Genomic DNA, 14065 nt, shown 5'->3' with positions numbered 1-14065 from the left:
TACACTTATTATTACTGAGGCCTATTAGGAACTACCAGAATTCACGAAGTTACTGAGATTCGGCTCAGGAAATTTTGATAAATCTTTAAAAGTACACATATTACAAGAGCCTGCTACTGAGAACTAACTAAATTCACAAAGAAACAGTGTTTGAGTACGTTAAAACGTTGCTCTATCTTGAATAACAAGCTTACTACTTGTGAATCCTATTGGGACCTACTGAATTCACCACGATACTTAGATTCCGTTCCTTAAAATATTGCTATATATTGAAAAGCACACTAATACAAGCATGTCCCCTTGGGAACTCACTGAATTCGCCTAGAAATTTTCATTCCATTCGTGAAAATTTTTCTATATCCCGAACAGTCCACTTATTACTACTGACCGCTATTGGGAAGAAACTGAATTCACGATGTATGTGAGATTCTGCTCCACAAATTATGATAAATCTTTAAAAGTATACATATTACAAGAGCCTGCTACTGGGAACTAACTGAATTTACAAAGAACAGTGCTTCAGTTCGTTAAAACGTTGCTCTATCTTGAATAACAGGCTTATTACTTGCGAATCCTATTGGGACCTATTGAATTCACCATGATACTTAGATTCCACTCCTTAAAATGTTCCTATATATTGAAAAGCACAATCATACAAGCTAGTCCCATTGGGAACTCCCTGAAGTCGCCTAGAAATTTTGATTCCATTCCTGAAAATTTTTCTATATCCTGAACAGTCCACTTATTACTACTGCGCCCTATTGGTAACTAAGTGAATTCACAAATTTCCTGACATTCTGGTCACCAAAGATTGATAAATCTTTAAAAGCATAAAATTACAAGAGCCTGCTACTTGGAACTAACTGCATCCACAAAGAAACAGTGTTTCAGTTCGTTAAAACGTTGCTGTATCTTGAATAACAAGCTTATTACATACGCATCCTATTGGAAAACTACTGAATTCACCATGATACTAAGAATCCGTTCCTTAAAATGTTTCTATATATTGAAAAGCACACTCATACAAGCATGTCCCACTGGGAACTCACTGAACTCGCCAAAAAATATTGATTCCATTCGTGAAAATTTTTCTATATACCGAACTGTCCACTTATTACTACTGCGGCCTATTTGGAACTACACGAATTCACGAAGTTACTGAGATTCTGCTCACCAAATTTTGATAAGTCTTTAAACGTACACATATTACAAGAGCCTGCTACTGGGAACTAACTGAATTTACAAAGAAACAGTGTTTCAGTTCGTTAAAACGTTGCTCTATCTTGAATAACAAGCTTATTACATGCGAATCCTATTGGAGATCTACTGAATTCACCATGATACTTAGATTCCGTTCCTTAAAATGTTGCTATATATTGAAAAGCACACTCATACAAGCATGTCCCATTGGGAACTCACTGAATTCGCCTAGAAATTTTGATTCCATTCGTGAAAATTTTTCTATATCCCCAACAGTCCACTTATTACTACTGCGGCCTATTGGGAACTAAGTGAATTCACCAAGTTCCCGACATTCGGCTCACCAAATTTTGAGAAATCTTTAAAAGTATTCATATTACAAGAGCCTGCTACTGGGAACTAACTGAATTCACAAAGAAACATGGTTTCAGTTCGTTAAAACGTTGCTCTATCTTGTATAACAAGCTTATTACTTGCGAATACTATTGGGACCTATTGAATTCATCATGATACTTAGATTCCGTTCCTTAAAATGTTGCTATATATTGAAAAGCACACTCATACAAGCATGTTCCATTGGGAACTCACTGAATTCCCCTAGAAATTTTGATTCCATTCCTGAAAATTTTTCTATATCCCGAACAGTCCAATTATTACTACTGAGCCCTATTGGGAAAAAACTGATTTCACCCAGTATCTGAGAATCGGCTCAACAAATTTTGATAAACCTTTAAAAGTATACATATTACAAGAGCCTGCTACTGGGAACTAACGGAATTCACAAAGAAACAGTGTTTGAGTTCGTTAAAACGTTGCTCTATCTTGAATAACAAGCTTATTACTTGCGAATCCTATTGGGACCTATTGAATTCACCATGATACTTAGATTCCACTCCTTAAAATGTTCCTATATATTGAAAAGCACAATCATACAAGCTAGTCACATTGGGAACTCCTTGAATTCGCCTAGAAATTTTGATTCCATTCCTGAAAATTTTTCTATATCCCGAACAGTCCACTTATTACTACTGCGCCCTATTGCTAACTAAGTGAATTCAAATAGTTCCTGACATTCTGCTCACCAAAGATTGATAAATCTTTAAAAGTACACATATTAAAAACCTGCTACTGGGAACTAACTGAATTCACAAAGAGACAGTGTTTCAGTTCGTTAAAATGTTGCTCTATCTTGATTAACAAGCTTATTGCATGCGAATCCTATTGGGAAACTATTGAATTCACCATGATACTTAGATTCCGTTCTTTAAATGTTGCTATATATTAACAGCACACTCATACAAGCATGTCCCATTGGGAACTCCCTGAATTCGCCTAGAAATTTTGATTCCATTCCTGAAAATTTTTCTATATCCCGAACAGTCCACTTATTACTACTGCGCCCTATTGGTAACTAAGTGAATTCACAAAGTTCCTGACATTCTGGTCACCAAAGATTGATAAATCTTTAAAAGCATAAAATTACAAGAGCCTGCTACTTGGAACTAACTGAATCCACAAAGAAACAGTGTTTCAGTTCGTTAAAACGTTGCTGTATCTTGAATAACAAGCTTATTACATACGCATCCTATTGGAAAACTACTGAATTCACCATGATACTTAGAATCCGTTCCTTAAAATGTTTCTATATATTGAAAAGCACACTCATACAAGCATGTCCCACTGGGAACTCACTGAACTCGCCAAAAAATATTGATTCCATTCGTGAAAATTTTTCTATATACCGAACTGTCCACTTATTACTACTGCGGCCTATTTGGAACTACACGAATTCACGAAGTTACTGAGATTCTGCTCACCAAATTTTGATAAGTCTTTAAACGTACACATATTACAAGAGCCTGCTACTGGGAACTAACTGAATTTACAAAGAAACAGTGTTTCAGTTCGTTAAAACGTTGCTCTATCTTGAATAACAAGCTTATTACATGCGAATCCTATTGGAGATCTACTGAATTCACCATGATACTTAGATTCCGTTCCTTAAAATGTTGCTATATATTGAAAAGCACACTCATACAAGCATGTCCCATTGGGAACTCACTGAATTCGCCTAGAAATTTTGATTCCATTCGTGAAAATTTTTCTATATCCCCAACAGTCCACTTATTACTACTGCGGCCTATTGGGAACTAAGTGAATTCACCAAGTTCCCGACATTCGGCTCACCAAATTTTGAGAAATCTTTAAAAGTATTCATATTACAAGAGCCTGCTACTGGGAACTAACTGAATTCACAAAGAAACATGGTTTCAGTTCGTTAAAACGTTGCTCTATCTTGTATAACAAGCTTATTACTTGCGAATACTATTGGGACCTATTGAATTCATCATGATACTTAGATTCCGTTCCTTAAAATGTTGCTATATATTGAAAAGCACACTCATACAAGCATGTTCCATTGGGAACTCACTGAATTCCCCTAGAAATTTTGATTCCATTCCTGAAAATTTTTCTATATCCCGAACAGTCCAATGATTACTACTGAGCCCTATTGGGAAAAAACTGATTTCACCCAGTATCTGAGAATCGGCTCAACAAATTTTGATAAACCTTTAAAAGTATACATATTACAAGAGCCTGCTACTGGGAACTAACGGAATTCACAGAGAAACAGTGTTTGAGTTCGTTAAAACGTTGCTCTATCTTGAATAACAAGCTTATTACTTGCGAATCCTATTGGGACCTATTGAATTTTCATGATACTTAGATTCCACTCCTTAAAATGTTCCTATATATTGAAAAGCACAATCATACAAGCTAGTCCCATTGGGAACTCCCTGAATTCGCCTAGAAATTTTGATTCCATTCCTGAAAATTTTTCTATATCCCGAACAGTCCACTTATTACTACTGCGCCCTATTGGTAACTAAGTGAATTCAAATAGTTCCTGACATTCTGCTCACCAAAGATTGATAAATCTTTAAAAGTACACATATTAAAAACCTGCTACTGGGAACTAACTGAATTCACAAAGAGACAGTGTTTCAGTTCGTTAAAATGTTGCTCTATCTTGATTAACAAGCTTATTACATGCGAATCCTATTGGGAAACTATTGAATTCACCATGATACTTAGATTCCGTTCTTTAAATGTTGCTATATATTAACAGCACACTCATACAAGCATGTCCCATTGGGAACTCCCTGAATTCGCCTAGAAATTTTGATTCCATTCCTGAAAATTTTTCTATATCCCGAACAGTCCACTTATTACTACTGCGCCCTATTGGTAACTAAGTGAATTCACAATGTTCCTGACATTCTGGTCACCAAAGATTGATAAATCTTTAAAAGCATAAAATTACAAGAGCCTGCTACTTGGAACTAACTGAATCCACAAAGAAACAGTGTTTCAGTTCGTTAAAACGTTGCTGTATCTTGAATAACAAGCTTATTACATACGCATCCTATTGGAAAACTACTGAATTCACCATGATACTTAGAATCCGTTCCTTAAAATGTTTCTATATATTGAAAAGCACACTCATACAAGCATGTCCCACTGGGAACTCACTGAACTCGCCAAAAAATATTGATTCCATTCGTGAAAATTTTTCTATATACCGAACTGTCCACTTATTACTACTGCGGCCTATTTGGAACTACACGAATTCACGAAGTTACTGAGATTCTGCTAACCAAATTTTGATAAGTCTTTAAACGTACACATATTACAAGAGCCTGCTACTGGGAACTAACTGAATTTACAAAGAAACAGTGTTTCAGTTCGTTAAAACGTTGCTCTATCTTGAATAACAAGCTTATTACTTGCGAATCCTACTGGAGATCTACTGAATTCACCATGATACTTAGATTCCTTCCTTAAAATGTTGCTATATATTGAAAAGCACATTCATACAAGCATGTACCATTGGGAACTCACTGAATTCGCCTAGAAATTTTGATTCCATTCGTGAACATTTTTCTATATCCCGATCAGTACACTTATTATTACTGAGGCCTATTAGGAACTACCAGAATTCACGAAGTTACTGAGATTCGGCTCAGGAAATTTTGATAAATCTTTAAAAGTACACATATTACAAGAGCCTGCTACTGAGAACTAACTAAATTCACAAAGAAACAGTGTTTGAGTACGTTAAAACGTTGCTCTATCTTGAATAACAAGCTTACTACTTGCGAATCCTATTGGGACCTATTGAATTCACCATGATACTTAGATTCCACTCCTTAAAATGTTCCTATATATTGAAAAGCACAATCATACAAGCTAGTCCCATTGGGAACTCCCTGAATTCGCCTAGAAATTTTGATTCCATTCCTGAAAATTTTTCTATATCCCGAACAGTCCACTTATTACTACTGCGCCCTATTGGTAACTAAGTGAATTCAAAAAGTTCCTGACATTCTGCTCACCAAAGATTGTTAAATCTTTAAAAGTACACATATTAAAAACCTGCTACTGGGAACTAACTGAATTCACAAAGAGACAGTGTTTCAGTTCGTTAAAATGTTGCTCTATCTTGATTAACAAGCTTATTACATGCGAATCCTATTGGGAAACTATTGAATTCACCATGATACTTAGATTCCGTTCTTTAAATGTTACTATATATTAACAGCACACTCATACAAGCATGTCCCATTGGGAACTCCCTGAATTCGCCTAGAAATTTTGATTCCATTCCTGAAAATTTTTCTATATCCCGAACAGTCCACTTATTACTACTGACCCCTATTGGGAAGAAACTGAATTAACGATGTATGTGAGATTCTGCTCCACAAATTTTGATAAATCTTTAAAAGTATACATATTACAAGAGCCTGCTACTGGGAACTAACTGAGTTTACAAAGAACAGTGCTTCAGTTCGTTAAAACGTTGCTCTATCTTGAATAACAAGCTTACTAAATGCGAATACTATTGGGAACCTACTGAATTCACCACGATACTTAGATTCCGTTCCTTAAAATATTGCTATATATTGAAAAGCACACTCATACAAGCATGTCCCATTGGGAACTCACTGAATTCGCCTAAAAATTTTGATTCCATTCGTGAAAATTTTTCTATATCCAGAACAGTCCACTTATTACTACTGCGGCCTATTTGGAACTACACGAATTCACGAAGTTACTGAGATTCGGCTCACCAAATTTTGATGAGTCTTTAAAAGTACACATATTACAAGAGCCTGCTACTGGGAACTAACTGAATTTACAGAGAAACAGTGTTTCAGTTCGTTAAAACTTTGCTCTATCTTGAATAAAGGTTATTACTAGCTAATCATATTGGAGATCTACTGAATTCTCCATGATACTTAGATTCCGTTCCTTAAAATGTTGCTATATATTGAAAAGCACACTCATACAAGCATGTCCCATTGGGAACTCACTGAATTCGCCTAGAAATTTTGATTTCATTCGTGAAAATTTTTCTATATCCCCAACAGTCCACTTATTACTACTGCGGCCTATTGGGAACTAAGTGAATTCACCAAGTTCCTGACATTCGGCTCACCAAATTTTGAGAAATCTTTAAAAGTATTCATATTACAAGAGCCTGCTACTGGGAACTAACTGAATTCACAAAGAAACATGGTTTCAGTTCGTTAAAACGTTGCTCTATCTTGTATAACAAGCTTATTACTTGCGAATACTATTGGGACCTATTGAATTCAACATGATACTTAGATTCCGTTCCTTAAAATGTTGCTATATATTGAAAAGCACACTCATACAAGCATGTTCCATTGGGAACTCCCTGAATTCGCCTAGAAATTTTGATTCCATTCCTGAAAATTTTTCTATATCCCGAACAGTCCAATTATTACTACTGAGCCCTATTGGGAAAAAACTGATTTCACCAAGTATCTGAGAATCGGCTCAACAAATTTTGATAAACCTTTAAAAGTATACATATTACAAGAGCCTGCTACTGGGACCTAACTAAATTCACAAAGAAACAGTGTTTGAGTTCGTTAAAACGTTGCTCTATCTTGAATATCAAGCTTATTACTTGCGAATCCTATTGGGACCTATTGAATTCACCATGATACTGAGATTCCACTCCTTAAAATGTTCCTATATATTGAAAAGCACAATCATACAAGCTAGTCCCATTGGGAACTCCCTGAATTCGCCTAGAAATTTTGATTCCATTCCTGAAAATTTTTCTATATCCAGAACAGTCCACTTATTACTACTGCGCCCTATTGGTAACTAAGTGAATTCAAAAAGTTCCTGACATTCTGCTCACCAAAGATTGTTAAATCTTTAAAAGTACACATATTAAAAACCTGCTACTGGGAACTAACTGAATTCACAAAGAGACAGTGTTTCAGTTCGTTAAAATGTTGCTCTATCTTGATTAACAAGCTTATTACATGCGAATCCTATTGGGAAACTATTGAATTCACCATGATACTTAGATTCCGTTCTTTAAATGTTACTATATATTAACAGCACACTCATACAAGCATGTCCCATTGGGAACTCCCTGAATTCGCCTAGAATTTTGATTCCATTCCTGAAAATTTTTCTATATCCCGAACAGTCCACTTATTACTACTGCGCCCTATTCGTAACTAAGTGAATTCACAAAGTTCCTGACATTCTGGTCACCAAAGATTGATAAATCTTTAAAAGCATAAAATTACAAGAGCCTGCTACTTGGAACTAACTGAATCCACAAAGAAACAGTGTTTCAGTTCGTTAAAACGTTGCTGTATCTTGAATAACAAGCTTATTACATACGCATCCTATTGGAAAACCACTGAATTCACCATGATACTTAGAATCCGTTCCTTAAAATGTTTCTATATATTGAAACGCACACTCATACAAGCAGGTCCCACTGGGAACTCACTGAACTCGCAAAAAATATTGATTCCATTCGTGAAAATTTTTCTATATACCGAACTGTCCACTTATTACTACTGCGGCCTATTTGGAACTACACGAATTCACGAAGTTACTGAGATTCTGCTCACCAAATTTTGATAAGTCTTTAAACGTACACATATTACAAGAGCCTGCTACTGGGAACTAACTGAATTTACAAAGAACAGTGTTTCAGTTCGTTAAAACGTTGCTCTATCTTGAATAACAAGCTTATTACATGCGAATCCTATTGGAGATCTACTGAATTCACCATGATACTTAGATTCCTTCCTTAAAATGTTGCTATATATTGAAAAGCACATTCATACAAGCATGTACCATTGGGAACTCACTGAATTCGCCTAGAAATTTTGATTCCATTCGTGAACATTTTTCTATATCCCGATCAGTACACTTATTATTACTGAGGCCTATTAGGAACTACCAGAATTCACGAAGTTACTGAGATTCGGCTCAGGAAATTTTGATAAATCTTTAAAAGTACACATATTACAAGAGCCTGCTACTGAGAACTAACTAAATTCACAAAGAAACAGTGTTTGAGTACGTTAAAACGTTGCTCTATCTTGAATAACAAGCTTACTACTTGTGAATCCTATTGGGACCTACTGAATTCACCACGATACTTAGATTCCGTTCCTTAAAATATTGCTATATATTGAAAAGCACACTAATACAAGCATGTCCCATTGGGAACTCATTGAATTCGCCTAGAAATTTTCATTCCATTCGTGAAAATTTTTCTATATCCCGAACAGTCCACTTATTACTACTGACCCCTATTGGGAAGAAACTGAATTCACGATGTATGTGAGATTCTGCTCCACAAATTTTGATAAATCTTTAAAAGTATACATATTACAAGAGCCTGCTACTGGGAACTAACTGAATTTACAAAGAACAGTGCTTCAGTTCGTTAAAACGTTGCTCTATCTTGAATAACAGGCTTATTACTTGCGAATCCTATTGGGACCTATTGAATTCACCATGATACTTAGATTCCACTCCTTAAAATGTTCCTATATATTGAAAAGCACAATCATACAAGCTAGTCCCATTGGGAACTCCCTGAATTCGCCTAGAAATTTTGATTCCATTCCTGAAAATTTTTCTATATCCCGAACAGTCCACTTATTACTACTGCGCCCTATTGGTAACTAAGTGAATTCAAAAAGTTCCTGACATTCTGCTCACCAAAGATTGATAAATCTTTAAAAGTACACATATTAAAAACCTGCTACTGGGAACTAACTGAATTCACAAAGAGACAGTGTTTCAGTTCGTTAAAATGTTGCTCTATCTTGATTAACAAGCTTATTACATGCGAATCCTATTGGGAAACTATTGAATTCACCATGATACTTAGATTCCGTTCTTTAAATGTTACTATATATTAACAGCACACTCATACAAGCATGTCCCATTGGGAACTCCCTGAATTCGCCTAGAAATTTTGATTCCATTCCTGAAAATTTTTCTATATCCCGAACAGTCCACTTATTACTACTGCGCCCTATTCGTAACTAAGTGAATTCACAAAGTTCCTGACATTCTGGTCACCAAAGATTGATAAATCTTTAAAAGCATAAAATTACAAGAGCCTGCTACTTGGAACTAACTGAATCCACAAAGAAACAGTGTTTCAGTTCGTTAAAACGTTGCTGTATCTTGAATAACAAGCTTATTACATACGCATCCTATTGGAAAACTACTGAATTCACCATGATACTTAGAATCCGTTCCTTAAAATGTTTCTATATATTGAAACGCACACTCATACAAGCAGGTCCCACTGGGAACTCACTGAACTCGCAAAAAATATTGATTCCATTCGTGAAAATTTTTCTATATACCGAACTGTCCACTTATTACTACTGCGGCCTATTTGGAACTACACGAATTCACGAAGTTACTGAGATTCTGCTCACCAAATTTTGATAAGTCTTTAAACGTACACATATTACAAGAGCCTGCTACTGGGAACTAACTGAATTTACAAAGAAACAGTGTTTCAGTTCGTTAAAACGTTGCTCTATCTTGAATAACAAGCTTATTACATGCGAATCCTATTGGAGATCTACTGAATTCACCATGATACTTAGATTCCTTCCTTAAAATGTTGCTATATATTGAAAAGCACATTCATACAAGCATGTACCATTGGGAACTCACTGAATTCGCCTAGGAATTTTGATTCCATTCGTGAACATTTTTCTATATCCCGATCAGTACACTTATTATTACTGAGGCCTATTAGGAACTACCAGAATTCACGAAGTTACTGAGATTCGGCTCAGGAAATTTTGATAAATCTTTAAAAGTACACATATTACAAGAGCCTGCTACTGAGAACTAACTAAATTCACAAAGAAACAGTGTTTGAGTACGTTAAAACGTTGCTCTATCTTGAATAACAAGCTTACTACTTGTGAATCCTATTGGGACCTACTGAATTCACCACGATACTTAGATTCCGTTCCTTAAAATATTGCTATATATTGAAAAGCACACTAAAACAAGCATGTCCCATTGGGAACTCACTGAATTCGGCTAGAAATTTTCATTCCATTCGTGAAAATTTTTCTATATCCCGAACAGTCCACTTATTACTACTGACCCCTATTGGGAAGAAACTGAATTCACGATGTATGTGAGATTCTGCTCCACAAATTTTGATAAATCTTTAAAAGTATACATATTACAAGAGCCTGCTACTGGGAACTAACCGAATTTACAAAGAACAGTGCTTCAGTTCGTTAAAACGTTGCTCTATCTTGAATAACAGGCTTATTACTTGCGAATCCTATTGGGACCTATTGAATTCACCATGATACTTAGATTCCACTCCTTAAAATGTTCCTATATATTGAAAAGCACAATCATACAAGCTAGTCCCATTGGGAACTCCCTGAATTCGCCTAGAAATTTTGATTCCATTCCTGAAAATTTTTCTATATCCCGAACAGTCCACTTATTACTACTGCGCCCTATTGGTAACTAAGTGAATTCAAAAAGTTCCTGACATTCTGCTCACCAAAGATTGTTAAATCTTTAAAAGTACACATATTAAAAACCTGCTACTGGGAACTAACTGAATTCACAAAGAGACAGTGTTTCAGTTCGTTAAAATGTTGCTCTATCTTGATTAACAAGCTTATTACATGCGAATTCTATTGGGAAACTATTGAATTCACCATGATACTTAGATTCCGTTCTTTAAATGTTGCTATATATTAACAGCACACTCATACAAGCATGTCCCATTGGGATCTCCCTGAATTCGCCTAGAAATTTTGATTCCATTCCTGAAAATTTTTCTATATCCCGAACAGTCCACTTATTACTACTGCTCCCTATTCGTAACTAAGTGAATTCACAAAGTTCCTGACATTCTGGTCACCAAAGATTGATAAATCTTTAAAAGCATAAAATTACAAGAGCCTGCTACTTGGAACTAACTGAATCCACAAAGAAACAGTGTTTCAGTTCGTTAAAACGTTGCGGTATCTTGAATAACAAGCTTATTACATACGCATCCTATTGGAAAACTACTGAATTCACCATGATACTTAGAATCCGTTCCTTAAAATGTTTCTATATATTGAAAAGCACACTCATACAAGCATGTCCCACTGGGAACTCACTGAACTCGCCAAAAAATATTGATTCCATTCGTGAAAATTTTTCTATATCCCGAACTGTCCACTTATTACTACTGCGGCCTATTTGGAACTACACGAATTCACGAAGTTACTGAGATTCTGCTCACCAAATTTTGATAAGTCTTTAAACGTACACATATTACAAGAGCCTGCTACTGGGAACTAACTGAATTTACAAAGAAACAGTGTTTCAGTTCGTTAAAACGTTGCTCTATCTTGAATAACAAGCTTATTACATGCGAATACTATTGGAGATCTACTGAATTCACCATGATACTTAGATTCCTTCCTTAAAATGTTGCTATATATTGAAAAGCACATTCATACAAGCATGTACCATTGGGAACTCACTGAATTCGCCTAGAAATTTTGATTCCATTCGTGAACATTTTTCTATATCCCGATCAGTACACTTATTATTACTGAGGCCTATTAGGAACTACCAGAATTCACGAAGTTACTGAGATTCGGCTCAGGAAATTTTTATAAATCTTTAAAAGTACACATATTACAAGAGCCTGCTACTGAGAACTAACTAAATTCACAAAGAAACAGTGTTTGAGTACGTTAAAACGTTGCTCTATCTTGAATAACAAGCTTACTACTTGTGAATCCTATTGGGACCTACTGAATTCACCACGATACTTAGATTCCGTTCCTTAAAATATTGCTATATATTGAAAAGCACACTAATACAAGCATGTCCCATTGGGAACTCACTGAATTCGCCTAGAAATTTTCATTCCATTCGTGAAAATTTTTCTATATCCCTAACAGTCCACTTATGACTACTGACCCCTATTGGGAAGAAACTGAATTCACGATGTATGTGAGATTCTGCTCCACAAATTTTGATAAATCTTTAAAAGTATACATATTACAAGAGCCTGCTACTGGGAACTAACTGAATTTACAAAGAACAGTGCTTCAGTTCGTTAAAACGATGCTCTATCTTGAATAACAGGCTTATTACTTGCGAATCCTATTGGGACCTATTGAATTCACCATGATACTTAGATTCCACTCCTTAAAATGTTCCTATATATTGAAAAGCACAATCATACAAGCTAGTTCCAATGGGAACTCCCTGAATTCGCCTAGAAATTTTGATTCCATTCGTGAAAATTTTTCTATATCCAGAACAGTCCACTTATTACTACTGCGCCCTATTGGTAACTAAGTGAATTCAAAAAGTTCCTGACATTCTGCTCACCAAAGATTGATAAATCTTTAAAAGTACACATATTAAAAACCTGCTACTGGGAACTAACTGAATTTACAAAGAAACAGTGTTTCAATTCGTTAAAACGTTGCTCTATCTTGATTAACAAGCTTATTACATGCGAATCCTATTGGGAAACTACTGAATTCTCCATGATACTTAGATTCCGTTCTTTAAATGTTGCTATATATTAACAGCACACTCATACAAGCATGTCCCATTGGGAACTCCCTGAATTCGCCTAGAAATTTTGATTCCATTCCTGAAAATTTTTCTATATCCCGAACAGTCCACTTATTACTACTGCGCCCTATTGGTAACTAAGTGAATTCACAAAGTTCCTGACATTCTGGTCACCAAAGATTGATAAATCTTTAAAAGCATAAAATTACAAGAGCCTGCTACTTGTAACTAACTGAATCCACAAAGAAACAGTGTTTCAGTTCGTTAAAACGTTGCTGTATCTTGAATAACAAGCTTATTACATACGCATCCTATTAGAAAACTACTGAATTCACCATGATACTTAGAATCCGTTCCTTAAAATGTTTCTATATATTGAAAAGCACACTCATACAAGCATGTCCCACTGGGAACTCACTAAACTCGCCAAAAAATATTGATTCCATTCGTGAAAATTTTTCTATATCCCGAACTGTCCACTTATTACTACTGCGGCCTATTTGGAACTACACGAATTCACGAAGTTACTGAGATTCTGCTCACCAAATTTTGATAAGTCTTTAAACGTACACATATTACAAGAGCCTGCTACTGGGAACTAACTGAATTTACAAAGAAACAGTGTTTCAGTTCGTTAAAACGTTGCTCTATCTTGAATAACAAGCTTATTACATGCGAATCCTATTGAAGATCTACTGAATTCACCATGATACTTAGATTCCTTCCTTAAAATGTTGCTATATATTGAAAAGCACATTCATACAAGCATGTACCATTGGGAACTCACTGAATTCGCCTAGAAATTTTGATTCCATTCGTGAACATTTTTCTATATCCCGATCAGTACACTTATTATTACTGAGGCCTATTAGGAACTACCAGAATTCACGAAGTTACTGAGATTCGGCTCAGGAAA

This window comes from Rattus norvegicus, chromosome 6, assembly GCF_036323735.1.
Source record: "Rattus norvegicus strain BN/NHsdMcwi chromosome 6, GRCr8, whole genome shotgun sequence".
In the NCBI taxonomy this organism is placed as follows: Eukaryota; Metazoa; Chordata; class Mammalia; order Rodentia; family Muridae; genus Rattus; species Rattus norvegicus.
The sequence above is the reverse complement of the archived record's forward strand: the minus strand, read 5'-3'. Positions refer to the sequence as shown.